The 23008-nt window shown below is 42.1% G+C and overlaps 1 protein-coding gene across 3 annotated transcripts in view; it reads right to left on the bottom strand.

The window, feature by feature from the left end:
* Nucleotides 1-8824, bottom strand: part of LOC111140068 (mitogen-activated protein kinase 6) — a 39644-nt gene extending 30820 nt beyond the window's left edge. The window contains exon 1 of one of the 3 annotated variants that reach the window (XM_022492465.1): nt 8684-8824. The gene's annotated coding sequence lies outside the window, so the exon portion shown is untranslated. Of the gene's footprint in view, nt 1-7821; nt 7928-8013; nt 8121-8683 lie in introns of those variants that run through there. The other 2 variants (XM_022492453.1, XM_022492462.1) reach the window with 2 other exon arrangements.
* Nucleotides 8825-23008: the final 14184 nt, after the last annotated feature.

Below are 23008 nucleotides of genomic sequence, written 5' to 3'. Positions count from 1 at the left end.
AGGGGGGGGGAAGCAGGCTCCCTGCTGAGCAGAGAGCCCAATGCGGGGCTCCATACCAGGACCCTGAGATTATGACCTGAGCCGAAGGCAGAGGCTTAACCCACTGAGCCACCCAGGCGCCCCTACATGTTTATTTTTTTTGAAGATTTTATTTATTTGAGAGAGCGCACATGCACACGAGCAGGGGGGAGAGGCAGAGGGAGAAGGAGCAGACTCCCCCAGCTGAGCAGGGAGCCCATCACAAGACTCAATCCCAGGACCCTGGGATCATGACCTAAGCCAAAGGCAGATGCTTAACCAACTGAACCACCCAGGCACCCCCTGTCTACAGGTTGAAATGTCTTTAAGAGACTACTGATTATTTAAAGCAAAATAATAATGTATTACGAGGTTTATAGCACATGTAGAAATAAAAGACAACAAGCACTCAGTGTTGGAAGGGGGTGAACCGAATCGTGTTATCATAAGGTTTACAGTATTGGTGAAATAGTTTAGATTATTTAAAAAAAAATTATGATAACTACTGAAAGGCTCATGCGTCATCTTTAAACACCTTCCTTTTTGGTCATTATGTTTACTTAATAACATGCCCATCAATGGAGAGTAAAAGGAAGGTTAAAAAGAAAACTAAATAAATCACCAACTGCAAGTAGTTTTTGTGTACTTTTACATCAATCATAATATAAACCAGTATGTTAACATTAAAGTACCATCACAGATTCATGGATAGTTCCAAAGGAAATGGAAATTAACCATGTTAATCAAGGTAAACATACATATTTTAAATGAAATAACTTTGAGGGGCTGTACTTCCTGCTTTAAAAGTATACACTTTCAAGACAGTAAAAAATTGTATTATGGACTATGGACCCAAAGTTCAAATTGGAGGATATAAGTATGTTTGGCACATATCTATCCCACATTATCAACTATTATAAAAGCAATTAATGGGGGAAAAAAGGATTTGTTTATATAATAAAGGCACTGAACATGAGAACAGCATTTTTAATACCTGAATTTTCAAAGAATATAAAAAACAAAAATATCAAGCTTGATTAAGAATGTATTGGGGCGCCTGGGTGGCTCAGTGGGTTAAGCCGCTGCCTTCGGCTCAGGTCATGATCTCAGGGTCCTGGGATCGAGTCCCTCATCGGGCTCTCTGCTCAGCAGGGAGCCTGCTTCCCCCTTCCTCTCTCTCTCTGCCTGCCTCTCTGCCTGCTTGTGATCTCTCTCTGTCAAATAAATAAATAAAAATCTTAAAAAAAAAAAAAAAGAATATTATGCGTAAAGCAGTGTACTGGACATATACTCTTATAATAAATCGTAACTAGACTGTATGGGTTTTATGCACTTTACTTCAGAGAATTTAAATAATACATTCAACATTACACATCAATGAAAGAACTATGATCTGAATCTCAGATTATAAACCAAAGCCCAAGATCTTCTTTCAAATAATGATGATTTTTTTTTTTTTTTTATTGACCAGTACACCAAGAGAACTTAGTGATAGATTAGATATGGGGGATAAGGGGAAGAGGATTTAAGAATAACTCCTACATGCCAATTACTGAGAGGGGGAAAACTGGGAGAATGATACGGGAAAGAGAGTTCTATTTTGGATACGTTAAGCCTATTCATGTAGTGTCTATTTAAATAAGTGAGTGGTAACATCAAGCACGCAATTGGATAATGTGTCTGGAGTTCAGGCAAGAAGTCTAAATGTAAATCTGAGAATTACTCACATGTAGACAGTACTTAATAAATTGAATGAGACCATTTGCGGAAAGAATTTAGAAAGGTGGAGGAGGGCAGGAACTAAACTCTGGGATATGCCAATACATGAAGGCAAGTAGATGACAGAAGCCTGTAAAAACTTATGCCAAGGTGTGAAGTAGGAGAAAAACAAGAATAAGTTTCATAAGCTAAGAAAAGCAGGTGAATATGCAGAAAACAATGGTCAACTATATTGAAAGCTGTCACAAGATCCTGTAAGATGGATTTGGCAAATTAAAGTCGTTGATGTCTTGATTAGAGCAATTTCAAGTGGTGAGATGGCTTAACAGAAGTCAATCCGGAACAGGCTGAGGAGCAAAGTGAAGAGAACACACAAAGACAACTCTTGAAAATTTGCTTGAAAGATGATCAGAGAAATGAGAAACTAGACAATAGCTAAAAGAGAAAATGGAATCTGAGAGGGTTTGTAACAGATTTCTATATCCATACTGTTCAATATGGTAGCCAATTACTGAATAAATGAAATGTGGTGAGCAGGGCTGAGAAACTAATTTTTTTCTAAATAAATTTTTATTTATTTATTTTTATTTATTTGACAGAGAGAGACACAATGAGAGAGGGAACACAAGCTGGGGGAGTGGGAAAGGGAGAAACAGGCTTCCCACTGAGCAGGGAGTCCCACACAGGGCTCGATCCCAGGACCCGAGGACCATGCCCTGAGCTGAAGGCAGATTCTTAACGACCGAGCCAACCAGATGCCCCATAAGTTTTTATTTAAATAGCCACACATGGGGTGCCTGGGTGGCTCAGTCAGTTAAGCATCCATCTGCCTTAGGCTCAGGTCTCGATCCCAGAGTTCCAGGATCAAACCCACATGGGGCTCCCTGCTTAGCAGGGAGTCTGCTTCTCCCTCTGACCCTTCCCTCCTCCACCCCCATGCTCTCTTTCACTCACTCTCAAATAAATAAAATCTTTTTTAAAAAAATAAATAAATAGGGTCGCCTGGGTGGCTCAGTGGGTTAAGCCTTTGCCTTCAGCTCAGGTCATGATCTCAGGGTCCTGGGATGGAGCCCTGCATCGGGCTCTCTGCTCAGTGGGAAGCCTGCCTTCCCCTCTCTCTCTGCCTGCCTCTCTGCCTATTTGTGACCTCTCTCTCTCTCAAATAAATAAAATTTTAAAATCTTACAAAATAAATAAATAAATAGCCACAGGTAGCCAGTAGTTACCAGACTGGACAGTATAGTTTACAGCACATTGTATACTAATACAGACAACCCAACAGAAAGGGGAAATGCATGATGCAAGCAAGAGATGAGTCCTTAAGAAGTGAAGGGAAGGAATCCAGAGCAAAAGCGGAATAATCTACAAGGGATAAACATGAGTGAACCAAAGCCTGAAGTTAGAGCAACCAGTGGGAACTGATAAAATTTAACATCGGAGTATAATTTAAGCCTGGTTGAAATCTCAAGCATAAGAATAAATTACAGAAGGCTAGAAAAGCTAAGCAGGAGAGCTTGGGAAGGTAATTTGTATCTACTGAGTATGCATTCAGTGCCAGGCATTTTCTGTGACAAATTATTTTGCTACTCAAAACCATAAAGTACCTTGTCAGTCTTATTTTACAAACAAGAGTACGGATGCTCTGAGAAGTAAAGCAACTTCACTGAAATCACATATATAGTAAATGTCAAGATTTAGTCACAGGCCAGTCTGATTCACTTTAGGGTTAGAATCTTACCACTACCTAAGGTGGCAGGTTAAGAACCAATGTTTCCACACCTGGAAATAACATTAAAAAACGGCAGATAAATCTGGCAGCTAACAAGTACCAATCAGCCTGGAAGTAGTAGGCCCGAGGTAAAAACGGTCCCCTCCACGCTATCTATAAGCTAATTAAGGAACATTTATTTAACAACTATTTTTAATTTTTTTTAATCTAAGTGAAAATGCCTTTATTAAGACAAACAGGAAAACACATTCTTGCAACTTATTTTACAAGAGTATCAATCAGAAAACTGGCAGTGCTTTATAATAACTACAAAATCGTATCTGGGCAAAAAAAAATCCTATCTGGGCATACTGAAAAAGTAGGCAGTTAGAAACTGACCATCTCTCCAATTTGTAAATGAAGGAGGAAATTATTAAACTGAGCCTAATCAGTTATTAAATTACAGCTTAGATTACTTTAAATTTAGTGTCAACATAAATCACCCAGATCTGAGCTGTCCAATATGGTAGCCACTAGCTACTTGCAGCTATTTAAAAGTAATTAAAATTAAATTAAAAATTCAGTTCCTCGGGTGCACTAGCCACCATTGTTAAGTGCTCAACACTCAGATGTGGCTAGTTGGCTACTTCAATAGACAACAAAGAATAGAGCCTTCCATCATCATAGAAAATGCTACTGAACAGTGATTAATTAGATCTTCAATTTTTCTTGACTTTTTTCAGGAGAGCCAATAAAAGGAATAACTCAAAAGATCTGAGTTTTCCAAATCAGCACTAGCCAGCTGAGCAACGATGTATGTGTATCATTTAACAGTGCTTCTAGAAATGAATGTGCATTTGAATCACCTAAGAATCCTGTGAAAATGTAGATTCTAATTCAGTAGGTCTTGGGATGGGGTCAAGAATTCTGCACTAACATATTCGTAGGTGATGTTAATACTGCTGGTCCAGCAATCACACTTTGTGTACTAAGATCTTAGTTCTCTCTGGGCCTCAGTTTCCTCAGCTGTCAAGTAACTGGGAAAAGACAATGGTCATGAACCCCCTGTAAACACTAACATGCAGTTTGTACAGAATGAAATGCAGAGATTTCGCTTTTTGCAGAGGAAGTTTCTTCCCTGAAGTAAATGCCAGGATTCTAACAAACAATATTTGTGCTACCATTTTTTTTTCCCATGAAAAGACATTCTAAATTTAAATGAAAAGCAATGGGAAAATGTGATTTGCCATATAAATATTCAATCTCTGTACAATTTTTCAGAAATGGATTTAAAAAGCTGATGTGTATGAAAGACAAACCACTAAGAATCACCAGAGGGGCATACTATATTTTCTAAATACATAGCTCATGGAAGAAAAAAAAACAATGCAGGACTCAGCCTGTACTACTGTTACCTTAAAAGCATCAGTTCTACATGAAAAGCAACTCCCTGGAAAAAGCCATTAACTACAACAACATTACTGTTGTTTTGTTTTTGTGAAGTTTCAGTCACGGCTCTGAGCAATAAAAAAGTGACCAAAATCCCCATGCCACTAACAGGCAACAAAGTAATGTTAACAGTCCACGAACAGGCTGAAAGAGCTGACATGGGACAGCCAACAATGCCACAAAGAACTACCCTTGGGACAGCCTCCTATTTCAACAGGGGCCCTACAGTCATACATGGTTCAAACAGGCAATGCAAACAATGAAATGGACAACAGTGTGGCTCACCATTTCATAAAGCAGTATCTCATAAAAAGGAGACAGCCTAAAATATCCAGTCTTTTCATAAATTCTGAATTATGCATGACAGGTAATTACTTATATTCTTAAAAAACAAACAAAGAAAAAATTGGAGGGCTCCTGAGTGGCTCTAGGTGGTTAAGCATCTGCCTTTGCCTCAGGTCATGCATGATTCCAGGATCCTGGGATTGATTCCCATGGCAGGCTCTCTGCTCAGTGGGGAATCTGCTTCTCCCTCTCACTCTCCCTCAATGCTTCCCCTGCCTCCATGCTCTCAAATAAATAAATAAATAAAAACTTGAAAAACAACAACAACAACCCTGGAAATACATGTTCAACTTCTAGGTGATAGGATGTTTTGAAAATCTACATTTTTTTATATTTATATTTTTATATTTCCTTTAATAAGAAATATATTTTAAAGTTTAAATTAAACTTCATTAAAGTTCTTCTATATAAATCATGTCAGGCACTTCCAAAATCTTTCCAAAGATTTAATTCACTTTAACAATACACTTTACTACTTAGGAAACTCTTCAAATAAATCACTTTGAGAAGATAAAACAATATATTAAAAAAACCTAAGAGATGAGGAGTTTTTTCTTCTCACTTTTAAAACAAACTGCTATTCTCACTCTTTCTTCCCCTCCCAATCTTAATTTAAGACAACCTGCTAAAACGTGGCTTTTAAAAATCAGTCAAAATATCTTATTACCAAATTTCAGTGTGGGTCCTAAATTTGGAACTGTACGTTCTGCTTATCTTTAAAAAAGACTGATGAGGGTCGCCTGGCTGACTCAGTTGGTGGAACATATGACTCTTGATCTCAGGGTTGTGGGTTCGAGCCCCATGATGTGTGTAGAGACTACTTAAAAAAATTTTTTTAAATCTTAAAAAAAAAAAAAAAAAGATGGAAAAGTGCCTGTAACAATACCTACTTCAAGTTGTCTTTATTAAAACAGAAAATTCATATGTATCATAAAAACACATAGAAAATCCATACAGATTGGGAGAAAGCACTATTGTATAATTCTGTCTGAATGAAATGTTCATGTTCAGAGCTATATCCGATTAATGCTTCTGCACTTTTACAACACTTAAACTAGTTTCTAGATATTATAAAGGTAACTTTTACGTTACCAATGAGAACATAAGCCTAATTTCTACTCACACCATAAAATTCTTTAATAATCTGTAACAAATCTTTCTCAGTAAGAGAAAACTGCTAGTATCAAACCTTTAACAACTGACCAGCAATTAATTTCACCTTTTCCTCTCAACAAATGTTATAAAATTCCACCTGTAGGATATCTGATCTCCTTTTAAAATGCAATTTAAGAAGCCATTACTCTTAGAGAAACTGTGGTTCTTTTTGAGAGAGAATTATAATGTGGATAGAAACATTTTAGCCCTATCATTTAAAAAAATACAGTGTATAAAAAAAAAAGGGGGCCACGTAGCAGTCCGTGGGCAGTATGAGTCATCACCCAACTCAAAACTTGCAGCACTTCTGAGCTTCCTCCTACCAGACCCCATCCCCTACACCAATGTACCCTGAGTCAGCAAACCTCACTATTTTGTCAGTTATGAATTCTCACGATGTTTAAATGAACTTATGCAAAACACTGCAACACATTTAGTACTAACACTTGTCATTAGAACATGTACTGTTTCTTTTACAAAATTAACCCATCTTCAAATCAATCTTCTTTAGATTCTTTCTCAATTACAAATAGTCAAACACTACATTGAATCCTCCTTTGCAAGTAACCAAACTCCAAAATATATATAAAGGTTTTTATAAACAATTCTGTTTGCCAGTTTTTTTTCCTGAACAGTAAAATCTAAATAATAAAACATGTCCTGCTCAAATCTGGCATATTTCCTAGATGACTGCAATTACTGAATTTAGAACACCAATAAGCAATTTTACAAGTTTCACCAGGCAATTCTTATTAAGTGATGTAACATATATATGTGAAAGGACTTTACACCCCCTGGCACATAGCAAGCAAACCCTTCATAAACGTGTTTGAACAACTACCCGTTAGAGATCTTAGAGATTCTTCCACCCAATTCAAGATTATTTTTCAAACGTTAAAATCTGACATCTCTAATAATAAACTCTAGAGGTAGTTCCTTTTCAGGGCCAGGCCCTGTTTGGACTGGACCCTACATTCTTCTAGTCAAATTACTGTTTCCACCTCAGTTTCCCAAGGTTGAAGAGAGAGACTATGTCCAAGCAGAACCTTAAAAACTAACAAGGCTAAAAGCAGCAGCAATCAGAAAATTACTCTGGAGAGGTCTGCACTCCATTTTGTCCCCCGTTAATTTTTTTCCCCCTTGACAAATCATCTTATATCGTTAAAAAAAAAAAAAGTTAATACTGATTTTTAAGAGCATTTTTAGAATTGAGGAAAACAACAGGAATTTTGCTGCAAATGCAGTAAGGCTTCTAATCCCACCACTTCACTGGACCTTTGCCAATGAGCAAGCAAAGGAGAAAATAAAACAGGAAAGGAATCAAAAAGATCCTGCTTCACAGAGCTCCCACGTAACACCTGAACCAGTGGAGTCCTATGAAGCCGAGGAACAAAAGGCAGCCAAGAGACCTCTACTTCTCCACGCACCTCACCAAGGCAGGCAGAAACGCACGGCCAAGCCAAGAGGCCCTTTTCGGTGACGGACAAAACAAGTTTCCATTGAAGCACTTTCACAAGCCAGCGCTCCGCGTCCCGAACAGCCAGGGAAAGGCTGCAGCAGGGTGGGGGAGCGGGGGAGCAGAGAAATGAGCAATTACGAGCCGGACAAGTTTTCTGTACCTCGTTTACGACCAGAACTCAGAACTTGGGCAGAGGACTCCAGGGCTCCGAAACCAGCCGGGTGAGCGGAGCGCGCTACGCAGTTCGCCGAGTCCGCCGGGGACTTTGCCCGGCCGGAGTCAGCTGAGGCCGAGTCACCCGAGTGGGATGGGGGAGGAGACGCGGGAGCATTTCGAGGGCAGCGCGCCAGGAAGGCGAGACTCCGCGCCACCTCACGCTCCCCGGGCCACCCCTCCCGGCCGCCGCCCCTCGCCCGCCCGCCGGGGCGGGCTTCGAACCCGCGGAACCGCGCGCGGGCGGCGGCGCCGCAGCCAAGCGGCGGGGCCCCAGGGCTGGCGGGCGCGGCCCGGCCGGGAGGCCGGCGAGGGGCGTGCCGGGTGGGAGGGGCGCGCCGGCGCTCCGCCGGCCCCACGCGGGGACCCCGGCCCGCCGCCCGCCAGCCCGCCAGCCCGCGCGGGGACGCGCCGGCCAGGCCCGAGCGGGCGGGCCGGCGGGCGGACGGGCGGGCCGGAGACGGAACAAAAGCGCCTTTGTTGAGCGGCGGCCGCCGGAGGGTCACACACAATGGAGGAGGGAGCCGGCTCCGCCGCCGCCGCCGGGCCCGCCGCGGCGCCCTTCCGCGCCGCCCCGCCAGCGCGCCCCGCACACGTACACACACACACACACTCACAGGACTTCTCCGGCTCATCGAGGGAGTGCGGGGCCCGCGGACAGCCCCCAGTGTCGGCTCAGGTCTCCGGCTGTGCTGGCGGCAGCGGCGTCTCCGAGGCTCTCGCTTTGCCGCAGTCGCCGCCATGTAACCCCGACCCGCGAGAGAGGGCGAGGGAGAGGGGGCGGGGTTTTCGCGAGCCACGCCCCCTCGCGTCACAGGCTCACTCCACGGGTTCCCCCGCCCCCGCCCGGCCCCGAATGCTTGCACGCGCCGGAATTTCCAACGCTGGTGACTGGGCTCCGCGCGCTACGGGGGTGGTGGGAGAGGCACGCGGTCTAGTCAGCCGCCTCCGGGGGACTGGGCCCGGGGCTGGCGGGCAGGTGGGCAGATAGGCCCTCCTAGCTCTGCACTTAGCCCAGCACTACAGCTCAAAGTGACCAAACTCCTTGGAGGAGTGTGGGGGCGGTGGTTTACCGCGCACCTCCGACTGGCAAGCCACTGGGCGATCCGAGAGGAGTTAGCCTCCGTCCATGTGCCTAGGGATGGGCCCGGAGCACTATAGGTTGGGCCTGAAGATGGATTGGCTAGAAGGCAACAGCCGAAGTACCAGGCAAACGCTGTTGGAGGCCCAGTGCTCAGAAGGTCATTAATTCTGCCTGAGGATACGGAGGAAGGAGGAATGCTTCTAAGTGAGGTCGCCACGGGTGACCTTTCAGCTGGATCAGAAGGAGCCCAATATAACCGGAGGAAGGGGGGGTGGTACTGTGAAAGCAAAAAACAGGAAGGAGGAAAGCACTTGGCTTGTTGCTGAGCTGGGGCTAGGCCTGAATCATAGAATTTGGGAAATGTAGATTGGTGCCTTCTTGGGACCACTTGGATAAGAACAAACTTGTTTTATTTACCACGGCTTATTGGGTCCAAGGAGCCTTTCCAGTGTTTATGGGAAATTTATGTAGGTATTTATGAAATTAGAGACGCGGGTCAGCATATTTTTTCAATGACTTAATCATTTCTGACGAGAACCAAACGTTTGGCAGTCCCTTATCCATTATTAGATACATCTTCAAGCTTCAAGCTTGAGGCAAATAACCACTTTAAAGATCACGTAGTACCTTGAAGTTAAGTGGTTGGGATGGAACTTGAATTTCTATTTTCTATATTTAAAGCAATACCATCTGAGTACCAGGTGTGAAGAGGAGATGGCAAATAGATAAAACCAAGAGAAAGGGAAGGCCTGGTCCAACTGCAGGATTTCTAGTTTGTGGTTGCAGCTTTTCTGCAGCAAGAGCTCCTTACCTGTGACCACTATAGGTCCCTACTGCCCCTATACTCTCGGACTCTTGAGACACCTTTCCTTCCTCATCCATCAGTGTTTCATCACTGGGAGGAGGTAGGAGGAAAATAAATAAATACTGCGTTTTTCCTTGAGAGCCTGTCATATAGTGTCAGCTCCTGACTTCCCGCAAAGACCAGCAAAAGAAACTGTTGATCAAACAAAGCTAAGTTTATTGCTTACAACAGCAAGTGATATCACTATGTTGATAAGTCTTAGTAGCTTCTCAAAGAGGAAAGTGTAGAATAGTTAGAAGATTCAGGGCATCTGGTTTAAGACAAGTCTTGCAATGAAAGCACGATTGAGATTGGGCTAAATGTGTGATATAATCATTTAAGATGATTACAGGCAGGGGAGAGTTTTGAAGCAAGACTAGAAGAGCAAACAGTTGTTTGATAAACCCAACAGTAATTGTGTTGAGGAGCAGGCTCTTTATCCAGATGAAGGCTATGTCAGTCAGTAGTCTCTTGTTCAGATAAATAGACAGTGAGGAAGTTCCTGAAACTGCAATTAAGTTATTTGCAACTTCATCTTCTTGGGCAAGAATTTCTTGGAATTCACGTCGTGTTTATGCAAACAGTGGAGATGTAAAGTCATGTTACTGCAGTCTGAGTTCTTACTCCTCTCTGTGTCTCAGTAAATAGTCTTAATTTTTCACACTGCAGGTTATGATCAAGTAGTAAGTAGTGAAATGATTTTGGTGGATTACGACCAGCATTTTTCTTCTTAAGGAAAGAGAGCAAAAAACTGAAAGCATTGCCCACAGGGTAAATGTGATTTTGTGAAACTTTTGTTTCCATTATGTACTATATTTCAACAAATCTGAAATGTCATAAATTATGACACACCATTACTTTATGTACTATTGTTTGAAAGGAAAAACAACAAAAAAGGAAATAAAATCTCTTATCAAAATATGATACTCTGCTATATCGTGATTTCAGAAATATTAACATAGAAGTATTTCTTAAACTTGATGAAATAAGATATATATAAATATGCCAATTGGATAAACAATGTAAAATGTATTTCTACTTATCACCCATTATTGCTACAAACTATGCTACTGTTAAAAGAGTCTGAAAGCCACTATTGTAGTGGAGTAATGCAGGAGAGTAAATACACCATAAATCAGCATGACACGAGGGCTTCCAGAGCAGAAATGCAAATTACCTGCTCTTATTGGAAGGAACAATTAATGAGAACATCAGGAAAGGTTCAGCTGGAAGAGAAAATATCTGAGCTGGGCTTGATTCCATCAGGAAGGATCAGGGAAGAAGATTTCTGAATGAGAGAGCAGAACATACAAAGGCAGGAACTTCGGTGGCTCAGTCCGTTAAGCATCTAATCTTGATCTCAGCTCAGGTCTTGATCTCAGGGTCATGAGTTCAAACCCCAAACTCAAGACCCTGAGACCAAGACCCCCACTGGGCACCACACTAGGCGTGGAGCCTATTTAAAAAAAAAAAAAAAGTACAAAGGCATGAATGTGCAGGGCACACTTTGGGAATGAAAGAAATCTGACAGGCCCAAGGCAATGAAGACAAGTTAGCACCAGACTGAAAGGCCTTGATTTTATGCCAAAACTTTTGGATTTATGCTAAAGGAAGTAAGAGACACATTGAGAGGATACAACTAGTATTTTAGACCAATGATTCTGGCATACATGGGAAGGGTAGGTTAGATAAACAAGAAATTGGAGACAGCGAGAGGGTAGGAGAATCCGTTTTTTCTGCCCTGCATCCTTAATCTGATAACAATACTCTGATGTCCTTAAGAGCCGCCCTTAGTAATCCTGAGTAAGTCAGAATTCTGTCACAGTAATGGAAAACCCAATCCAAAATCTGGTTTAAGCATGAGAGAAAAAGAAAGGGAGAGAATGTTTCTCTACTGGGCACAAAAAAGTGATGACAATACAAGTGATATTCTTGGGATAGAATTAGCCAGTCTTGGTGAATGCTGAGATGAGTGAGGGGTGAGTCTGGAGTCACACAGGAGCTCCCACTTCACCTGTTTGAGCTTTAATTCCCACATTAGGTTACTTGTTTAATTTTTCCCAATTTGATTACTGTCTTCCTATTAAGATAAACTGCCAATGTCATTATTTGCAAGATGGAGGGAAAACAGATTTTAAAAATACCACTGGGGCGCCTGGGTGGCTCAGTGGGTTAAAGCCTCTGCCTTCAGTTCAGGTCATCAACCCAGCGTCCTGAGATCTAGCCCCACATTGGGCTCTCTGCTCAGCAGGGAGCCTGCTTCCCTTCCTTTCTCTCTGCCTGCCTCTGCCTACTTGTGATCTCTGTCAAATAAATAAATAAAATCTTAAAAAAAAAAAAAAAATACAGACCACTAAGCTTGATGCCAGTCCCTGGAAATTTTACAATATAAATCATTGAACACATTGTGTTAGGGAAAATGTAACAGTTAATGGGAGTCATTGATTGTTTTCAAGTAAATCATTACAAAGAAATACCACTTCCTGGGGCATGTGCGTAGCTCAGTCGGTTCCATGTCTGACTTTGGCTCAGGTCATGATCTCAGGGCCCAGGATGGAGCCCCGAGTCAGGCTCCCTGTTGGGCAGGGAGTCTGCTTCTCCTCCCTCTCCCTCTGCTCCTCCCCTTGCTTATGCTCTCTCTGCCTCTTTCAAATAAATAAAATCTTAAAAAAAAAAAAAAAGAAAGAAAAGAAAAGAGAAATACCACTTCCTTTCTTGATAGGTTTATTATGTCACTGAACAAGTGTTGGGCATTTCAAAAAGTCAAGATACCTTTTGGATGAGATGAAGAGATATGAGCTTATATTACCGCAGAGAGAGATTGATTCAAACAGTGCTGACTAATGGAGTGACACAAATCTTGAGATTTTGACTTCTCAAAAAAAAAAACAAAACAAAAACGGACTCCCCCCCCCCTTTTGGCTAGTCCTGAGTAATATTTTTTTCTCTTTTTTTTTAAATTTTTACTTTTTATAAACATATGATATATTTTTATCCCCAGGGGTACAGGTCTGTGAATCGCCAGGTTTACACACTTCACAGCACTGAGTAATATTTTTGTCAATGTTCTGAGTTAAGATACCAAATTTAAGAACTCAAAGAGATCAGAAATGATAGATGACAGAATAATTATTCAAAATCACGTTTTCTTAAAGATGACATTAATGTTAATTACAGTAAATATAAAGTTTAGTATCTTTGTTCAGATAAATCTTTTGAGGGACACCTGGGTGGCTTAGTCAGTTAAGCATCTGCTTTCAGCACAGGTCATGATCTCAGGGTCCTGGGATTGAGCCCTGGCATTGGGCTCCCTGCTGAGTGGGGAGTCTGCTTCTCCCTCTCTCTCTACCTTCTCCCCCCACATCATGCTCTGTCTCACTATCTCTCTCAAATAAATAAATAAAAATCTTCAAAAAAAAAATCATTCGGAAAGGGCCAGGATTTGGAGATTCAGCTTGACCTGATACTGTGAGAGTAAGTTACAGATACTCATGCAGTGTGAGCAACTACCAAAAAACTAACATAATGTAAACTGTGTTAAAGCAAAACAGCATTCAGGTCACAGTGTTGACTGTGTTGTTGAGCTCAGGATTTCTGAACTTATGTGTTCAAATGTAAATATCACATAAAAAGAGCTACCATATGTAAAAAAAATTAGGATTCATTTGGAAGAGACATCCAGGAAAAGTATGGAAATCTTGCCCTCTGAAGAAAAGTTGAGGGAATTGGGTCTACTTAACCTGCAGAGGAGAGAGTAGATTTATTCCATGCTGCTCTAGAGTTCAGATCTAAACCATCAGGAAGGCAATTTCCAAGAGGAAGATCTTGGCTTAGCATAAGAAAGGACAGTTTTGAATATTGGAACTGAGCCACAGTGGACAGGACTTCCTGGTGAAGTGAGCTCCACATCACTGGAAGCATTCAATCAGAAAACAATGGCCACCTGTCAGGGATGCTGTAAAAGGAATTAATGGGAGGAGGAGGGGCCTGCAGAGAGGTGATAACATCCAAGGTCTTTGCTAACTTAAAGCTTCTATGTGTCTATGTTTATACTCTTAATTTAAAATGATTGCTCTCTTAGACATGGTTTCTAAAAGAACACATTGTAATTTGATTTGTAAGTTAAATAACTTTCCACTGAAGAAATTGTTTGCCAGGTACAGTTGACTCTTTGTTCATGGTAGCTTTGTTCTATAAAGTCACCAAGAACGCTGAATCAGTGGCTGCAGAGACCTTGCTCCTAGGGGAAATAAAGGGTTAGGTTCCCGCAAGCCTCTGGTCACAATGTTTTTGTCAACCAGTCACTATATAATTTTATGTGTGCTTCTCTTTAAAGACACCGAATTTAATATATATTGTTGATTTGCTAAGTGTCCTAAAGTACTATAATTCATGCTAAGTGAAGATTATCTAACATATTTTCTCTGGAAGGCATATCACACCTTTCTTACACTTAGGGACACTACCCATGACATCAATATTATGCTTAGAGGCCATTTTAAACAGCTATATCACCAACAAAGAAGAAGAAAAGGCAAAAAACATGGCACTAAATAGACCATGGAAAAGATACTTGTTTATAGCATGAGAGTTGAAACAAGAAGGCAGAGTACTGCCTCATTCAACCTCATTGGGAACAGACACAGAGGGTAACAAATTTTTCACCACTCTGTGCATGTTGGCAAATGACAGCAAAAAAATGCTGACTACTGATTTTGCCTTTCTTGTGTTCTTAATGGATTGACATCTGGTTTATAGTTCATACACTTTGGGACATATAAATTAAAATAAGTAGTCAAATTTGCATACAGAATCTGTGAATAGTGAGCATTGACTCTAGTTAAAATTTTTGAAAGTTGGGACAGCTGGGTGGCTCGGTTAGAGGCCAACTCTTAGTCTCAGCTCAGGTCATGGTGTCATGGGTCATGGGATCAGGCCCTGCATCGGACTTCACACTCAGTAGGGAGTCTGCTTGAGATTCTCTCCTTCTGCCTCTTCCCCTGTGCACACGTGAGCACACACGTTCTTTCTCTCTCTTTTCCAAAATAAATAAATCTTTAAAAAAAATTATGAAGGGGAGATACCTGGGTTACTCAGTGGGTTAAGCATCCAACTCTTGGTTTCAGCTCAGGTCATGATCTCATGGGTCATGAGATCAAGCCCCCTATCTGGCTTTGTGCTCAGCAGGCGGTATGCTTGAAGATTCTCTCCCTCTGCCCCTCCCACCTGTGTGGGCGTGCACACTCTCTCTCTTAAATAAATAAATTTAAATTTTAAAAAAATATGAAGAGGATGTTTCCAGTCAAAATCAATTGAAGCTGTATATAAATTTCATTAAGAGGCAGATCAGTGGAATGCTTTTTTGCAGTGGGAGACACCTATAAATGAAAATCAGAGATCCCGCATTTCACTTCATAGAACAACAAAGAGCTTTCCCCTCAGGAGAATGATAATAGTGTCATTTATCAAGTTCTCACCAAGTAGCCTGTTTCAGGTAAACACTTTATAAACATGATATCATTCTCTTAGGCTATGATAAATGGGATTTTGTAGAAAAGCTGCAGTATGCTACTTAAATTTTTTAGATAGAGCCAGGCTTTCTGTGTAATAAGATTGCTTTATGAAACAAAAATCTGTGCACTTCTTGAATAATGGTGATGTAACTAAACACTTAACTGTACTGGGAAATACCTATTGGAGTAATTTTGAGAACAACCCAGACTTCTGCCACATGACCACTGTAAATAAAAGGAAAGAATAGACATGATGTCCTTCAGCCTATCCACGGGGAGTGATAAATATTTTGAACCGTGGGGACAAAGCAGCTTTCACTATACAAGGTCATTCCCTTCCCTTTTACACTCCGAAATAGACAAGCTATCTGTCACTTGGGGAAGAAGGGAATCACTATCTATAACTCTAAGTAAACTTGTGTGGAAGGTTTGTTTACATTGATCATTCTGAGTACTCAAGTTATCAACTAGTTTATAGTATGCTTTAGTAGGTCTGCCTTCCACAATCCTCACCTCCTATTTGACAAATATTTTGCCACTCGGTCGTTGTTACTACTAGAGTACACTTCCCTGAAAATGTCATCATCCCTAGAGGTCAGTACCCGCCTCTGGGGGCTTGACTGAAGTCATCACAGTGTCTAACAATACCCTAGGTGTGGTGTCCTGAAAGGAAAATGCCCAGGCCCTCAAGAGGCCTAAGATCCATCTGCCCACCCTGGGTAGCTCTATCTTTGTGAATGCCCCCACCTAGGCTGCCACAGACCTCTTCCCCTCCCCCACCTTCTCATACCTAGGGCATTATACAGAACCCCACATTCAGAAAGACCCCATGATTGGTTCAATACCCTATTGCTGCCGCCTTGAAATTCCTAACAAATTTATCTTTGAACTCAGGTTCCGTAGTGCAGTTGATGAGACAATGGGGTACACACGTGAGCAAGAGAAGACGGAATGTGCACGTGCACCGTTCCTTGCTGCCTCATTCACACATAGCATTCTTGGGGCCCGGTGAGCTCAGAATTCTGGTAGACCCACAACGTGCTGGATTCAACAAAACAAAGCGAATAAATGCAAGGTGTGTTATGCCTACAGCTGAGTAAGTAGGGGTGCTGATAGCTCTGAAAGGCCGTGCTTTCCACTGAAACCAGAACTTGCTTTGAACGCAAAAAGAAGGCAATGGTATTCTAAGAAACAAAAGACCAAGGAGCCCTGTTATACCCTTTCTTTCTTGTGTTTCTTCTCTGTATTACGAACCACCTATGCTGAAAACGTTCTCATTTCCTTTCAGTCCTTTCTTACCCCTCAATAAGGCAAAGTGGTGGAATGTGTGTGTATCAAGAAGTGAAATAATAATGGTTAAGTTAGTTTACTGCAATGTTCCCACTGCTCTAGTAAGAAGAAAATACATATCCATGTATGAACTACAAAACAAAAATTGTATCATTTTTGTTGATTTCACATAGGAGTCAAATGCTCTTGTATTTCAAACTGGCATTGTACAATATAAAATTCTTGCTAATAACAAAATATTTCCTTACTTGGAGTGATATTAAATAGTTGTAATAAACTGTCTATCGAAATTAAAAAACCAGGACAAATCAAGAGAGCGACCAGAAGAAAGGAAAAATCTTTCTGTTTCAGTACCTTTAGCTGCATTTTTTTCTTTTTGAACAAGGATCCCCAGAAATTATGACTTTGAACCCCTCAAAAGAATCTCAAGAACCCTATTCTGGAAAAGGTGAGTTGGGGAATAACTACGCACCTACTCCCACTCCCCTCACTGACAGGCTTAGGGCAGGAGAAGTGAGAGACTGTCTCTGCCCAGTGGATAAGGCATTCCAGGCTGCCACAGTGCCCAGCCACCCACACCGGGAGCTGGACTTCCTGTAGTAAACACACTGGCTTCATTACTCATGGAGGTAGGAAGTGGAGGAGGAAGGAAGACCTTCTTCCGCTGCTGTACCACATTTTCCTCATAGAAACAAAGTTGTGGTCACAGTTCTCATCCTCTCCTAGAGTTGCACATGTGCTAATGGGCTCCTAAGAATGGGCCTGAGAATCTAACCCCGGTTTGTCACCTTGTTTCTCTGGGGAAAATGCATTTGCAAACAACCAAGTTAGAAGTCAGCTTTTGGAACATATCTTGATCTTACAGGGCCCATCTGTACCTTCCTAGCTCAGAAATGCTACCCACAGAGAAGGATAGTGTCTGTAAGACCTATGTAAACAACTAAACATTAATTAGAAGGTTATTAAAAGTAATAAATTCTCAGGGTCCTAGGATCGAGCCCCATGTCAGGCTCTGTGCTTGGCACAGTACCAGCTTTGGATTCTCTCTCTCTCTCTCCCTCTGCCCCTCCCCCTGCTCATGCATGGCATGCTGTCTATAAATTAATAAATTAATTAGTTAATTAATTAATAAAAGTAATAACTTCACTTCATCCTCACAGTGGTATGAAGAATCCAGTCCTGTAGATTTGTGGCTCGAACAACTTGACTGCAGGTTCCCCACAGGGTGCTTGGTCTCTGGCAACCAGCAGCACCTACCAAACCCGAGATGGTGTGTGCAAACCAGATGCCAGTCCACATAAGACACAGGAAAAGCTGTGCTCATCTGGCCTAAAGATCCAACTAATCTGGTATTCTCTGACAATGCTTGTGAACTTCTGTGTTTTATTCATTGTAAACTCTAGTATTGAGCATAGGGCCTGAATATAATGTTCGCTCAATAAATGTTTGTTGGAAATGAAGTGTTTTTTGAATATTGTAATTGCTCTCTATGACATAAACTTCAGAAAGGTAAGGATTTCCTCCAAGTATCCACTTATTTATTTATTTAAGATTTATTTATTTATTCATTTATTTGAGAGAGAGAGCACGAGAGTGGGGGGAGGGTCAGAGGGAGAAACAGACTCCCTACTGAGCAAGAAGCCTGATGCAGGACTTGATCCTGGGACTCTGGGATCATGACCTGAGCCAAAGGCAGTCACTTAATCAACTGAGCCCCCCAGGCACCCTCCACTTATTTAATAATTTTTTTAAAGCAACTGTCTTCTTGGGAACATACTTGGTTATTTTAGTGGTCCTTTACTATGACCTCGTGTATCTATGAGCCCCCCCCCCCTTTTTTAAGTTTTGGGGCAGAATTTGGTGCACGATTCCAGGTATAGCTTCATTATCATTTTGTCAAATGCAAGATAAAATAATGCTTTCAGTTTTATTCTCCACATTCTTAGCAATAAGACCCAGCGTTTTATAAGACTTTAAGAAACAGTCAACAATAATTTGTGGTTCTCTCTCTCTCTCTCTTTCTCTCTCTTTTTTTTAAAGTAAGCTCCATGCCCAGTGTGGGCTCAAACTCACACGCCTGAGATAAAGATCTGCAGGGTCTACCGACTGACCCAGCCAGCCAGGCGCCCCTCATGGTTCTCTTTCTTGAAATAAAACATAGCTCCAAACTCCTCTTCTTTTGAGTATGCTTCAGACTAACAATCCTAAATACATTATCCAAAATTAGTACAGAATGAAACTCATTTGCCATACTTCTGTCCACTCACAGAGGTTTGTGCAATTTATCTTTTCCTCAGTTTAGATCCATCTGCTTGGTATTTACTACTCCAGAGAGCCTGAGGACATCTCAGCCCTGTGACTTTTTTTTTATATGAGCCTGCTTCCAAGCAGTCCCTGCAAGTTTTAAATAAGACAAGTTCCCCAGCCGTAACCCTTGAGGGCTCCATTCTGAAATCAGGAGAATCTGTCTGGTATCCCGGCACCAACAGTAGACAGCTGACCTGAGTCCTGGCCCTAGGTCACCACTTATTATCATTGAATCGTGTTCTTTTTTTTTTTTTTTTTTTAATTTGACAGAGAGAGAGAGAGATCACAAGTAGGTAGAGAGACAGGCAGAGAGAGAGAGGGGGAAGCAGGCTCCGTGCTGAGCAAAGAGCCTCATGCGGGGCTCGATCCCAGGACCCTGAGATCATGACCTGAACTGAAGGCAGAGGCTTACCCCACTGAGCCACCCAGGCGCCCCAGAATCTTGTTCTTTCAATGGTATCAATAATACCAGCCTCACCTCCCTCACAGGGTCGTTCCAAGGATCACCTGGGACAATGTGCGTGAAAATGCTGAACGACCGCATAAATAAGGGATGCTATTAATATTTCACCCAGAAGCTTGCCAGATTAAAACATGGTTTCCTGAAGTTAAGCCAGCTCTTTCTTTCTTTCATTCAATTCATTCCCCAGATATTCTTCAAGTGCCTACTTTATCCAAGATAGAACTTTCTTGGTAACTTCGATGGCTAAGATTTTTTTCCCATTGTTTATTGAGTAATTTGGTAGAAACTTTTTAAAAAGTGCCATGTTCCCTGTTGCCATGTTATGTCTCTCTCAAAGAAATGTGGTCAAATAGTGAAGCATGAGACATGCTCATGCTTGTTGCTGCGAAGGTGGAGGGCCAGAACACAATCTGTTCCTTCATCTCCCCACAGAGAGCAAGAATGCCTTCTACCACTCTCAGGTGAGGACAGGCAGAAGGGAAAGTCCAGCAGAGGTGCAGCAGAGGGGACAGTGAAGAGGGGGTGAGCAGTAGCTGTACACAACCTCTCAGATCCCAACACTCAGTATTACAATAAATAAATTTACTTACATGAAAGTGGTTTAAGGCAATCCCCTTTAATTTGGCCTCTGGTCCATTCAGCAAAGACAAATGTCTTCCATTTTTAGAAGCTTCTGATGAAGATTGATAGATACTGTTTCCAAAGGAAAAATAAAAGGCAAATGATTGTTGAGGAAGGGGGGGGGGAGACACAATTTTAAAATGATTTAGCTGTACAGCAGGTTATGAAGGAGGGGAAAGGAAGAGATTAAAATGGTTCTTTCCCTCCTCCCTCTGTGACTCAGAGATTCATCCTAAAAATAATTTTCATCCCAGTCTGGGGAAGCTGAGCAAAGACTCACGTCTTCACATTCCAAGTTCCATGATGGCCTTGGACAGGGAGGGAACAAAAGGAAGATGAAAATAGGAAACAGTAATTATTGAAGGTAATCTGGAAAGGACTTTACCTATTCTGAAGAGGTGAGGTAAAATTAAAGGCCTGGCTAGCTGTGATGAAACAGGCATTTTCTGTTCTTGCCCTAGTCTGAGGTATGTCGTGTCAGCAAGGATGAAGCCTCAACTTGCCTTTCAGCCTTATTTCCCACCAGCTTTTCTGGTGATCTGTGTTTTACTCACTCAAATGAATGTTTGTCTTTCAACATCATTCTCCTTGCTTGTTCTTTTTTATTTTAATTTTTTATTTTTGTTATTTTTTTAAGTTTAGGTATAATTGGTCATTTCCCTTTCTTTGTATCAGCAATAGGGGGTTCTTTTTTAGGTATTTCTTTAGTCATATTTAATTTGTAGAGGTATGCTCATTTTTAAAAAAATATCTTAAAAATATTTATTAAAATATTTTTATTTTGAAAGTATTTATTTGCTTTTTTAAAAAAACTAAACTTACAGAAAAGTTGTGCATAGAGCATAGTGTATAGCATAATAAACTTTTTTTCTTTTCACCCGAACAATTTGAGATAACCTGACATATCTGTGGCAGACATTGAGATGTATGGACTAGATGCCCTTCAAGGAAGGACTTGTTGCCCAGCTGTGGGGACAGTGGTCAGCACACAGCTGTCAGCTATCACTGCCTTCAGGGCTGGCTTCATCGGTAGAGAGCCCAGGGAGATGTTCCTTTTCCCAGGTGACCCAAATTCAATGGCTGGTCATGGAAGGACAGAAGGGACTAGAATTCTGGCCCCGTGTTAGACAACCTCGATGGGCCATTTCCACTCAAGAGCTCCCAGTGGGGTTAGCTGAGGCTATCCCCCTGCAGCTCAGATCAACTTCTACCTCTGCCCAGTCCTGTTTGCTTCTCCTCCCATCCACAGATGCTGATCCCACGACTCTCCCTAATAATTATTCTGAACACTGAAGTCTGCCTTAGAGTCTGCTTGCTGGGAGCCAGGAGAGGTCTGAGAAAGCAGACAATAAAACGGAGTTTTGGATCTGGATCACTCACCCCTCTGCTGGTAGGAGGACCTCGCCGCTGGTGATAGGTGGAGTACAGATCGCTACTAGGACGTAGTAGCCCAGCTGTTAAGACCTTCACCAGCAGTGAACTGGGGAGTATAGCAGTGAAAGAGAGTATATTCGCTGGTGCACTATGTGGGGGAAAGAATAACTGTAAGACAGTTGAATGGTTATTGTTTAGCTCCACTGAAACTCCAGGCACAGAAATAAAAAAGCTGAGAGAGGCCTAGCAGACAGCTGAAAGCCAAGTGTGAGCGCCAGAAGGTCTCTTTCATAGCAAGAGGCTTTCGTCACGGGCAGTAGAACGGCAGAGAGCTGCAGACCAGGTCGAGCTAAATCATCAGGTAGCCGAGCTCCAAAGGTTAAACTACCAACTGAACAAGGTGTCCTATGCTAGAAACAGCACTGTGGGTGGGAAAGAATGAGACCCCGACATGTGGAATGGGGACATCTGAGTTGATGCCCCCCAAATCTTGAATTCCCAGATTTCTCTGGACCCTCTGTCCCTTCCCTACTAAGAGCTGCATATTCCCTTTGCTTGAGATAATGCCAACGCCTCTCGGCCAGACAACATGTCAGCCTCGGGGATCTGCCCCTACCTACCCTCTTATCCACTAAATCTATAATTAAGGTTAAGGGGCAGTATAACCCAGCTGGGGACATGCTAGGCATGATAAGTCAGGAAAGAAACCAGACCCCAAAGGCGCAAAAAGATCTAACTAGCATGGACTGCAGGAGGTGGAGGAATACATGTGGGACTAGATTTTGAGGGTCCTTGATTAAGGGGGGGTTAGAACTTGAGATTAGGTAACAATTTGTGTGTGCTTTCCCAAAGTATAAAATTTACACCCTGAAAAAGCCCCCAGGAAATGGTGCAAACTTGCTGTAAGACGGCTTCTATGAAGCATGGTAAAAGCGATGACCCAACCCAAGTGAAGTCGAAATACCATAAATGTATTGGCAGGTGGTAGAGGAAAGGATTAAAATGTTAAGAGAAATATGGGACGCCTGGGTGGCTCGGTCAGTTAGGCATCTGCCTTCGGCTCAGGTTATGATTCCCAAAGTCCTGGAATCGAGTCCTGCATCGGGCTCCTTGCTTGGTGGGGCGCCTGCTTCTCTCTCTGCCTGCCACTCCCCCTGCTTTTCCTCTCTCTCCTTTCTCTCTCTCTGACAAATAAATAAATCTTTAAAAACAAAGCAAAAACATAGCCAACCAAAGAAAAATAGGTAATTTGGACTTCATCAAAATTAAACGGCTTTGTGCTTTGAAGGATACCATCAGGAGGGCTGCCTGTGGCTCAGTTGGTTAAGTGGCTCCCTTCTGCTCAGGTCATGATCCCAGGGTCCTGGGATCGAGTTCCACATCGGGCTCCTTGCTTCCAGCAGGAAGCCTGCTTCTCCCTCTGCCTGCTGTTCCCCTGCTTGTGCT

This window comes from Enhydra lutris, unplaced genomic scaffold, assembly GCF_002288905.1.
Source record: "Enhydra lutris kenyoni isolate GAN:26980312 unplaced genomic scaffold, ASM228890v2 scaffoldscaffold4, whole genome shotgun sequence".
NCBI classification, from domain to species: Eukaryota; Metazoa; Chordata; class Mammalia; order Carnivora; family Mustelidae; genus Enhydra; species Enhydra lutris.
The sequence above is the reverse complement of the archived record's forward strand: the minus strand, read 5'-3'. Positions and strand labels throughout refer to the sequence as shown.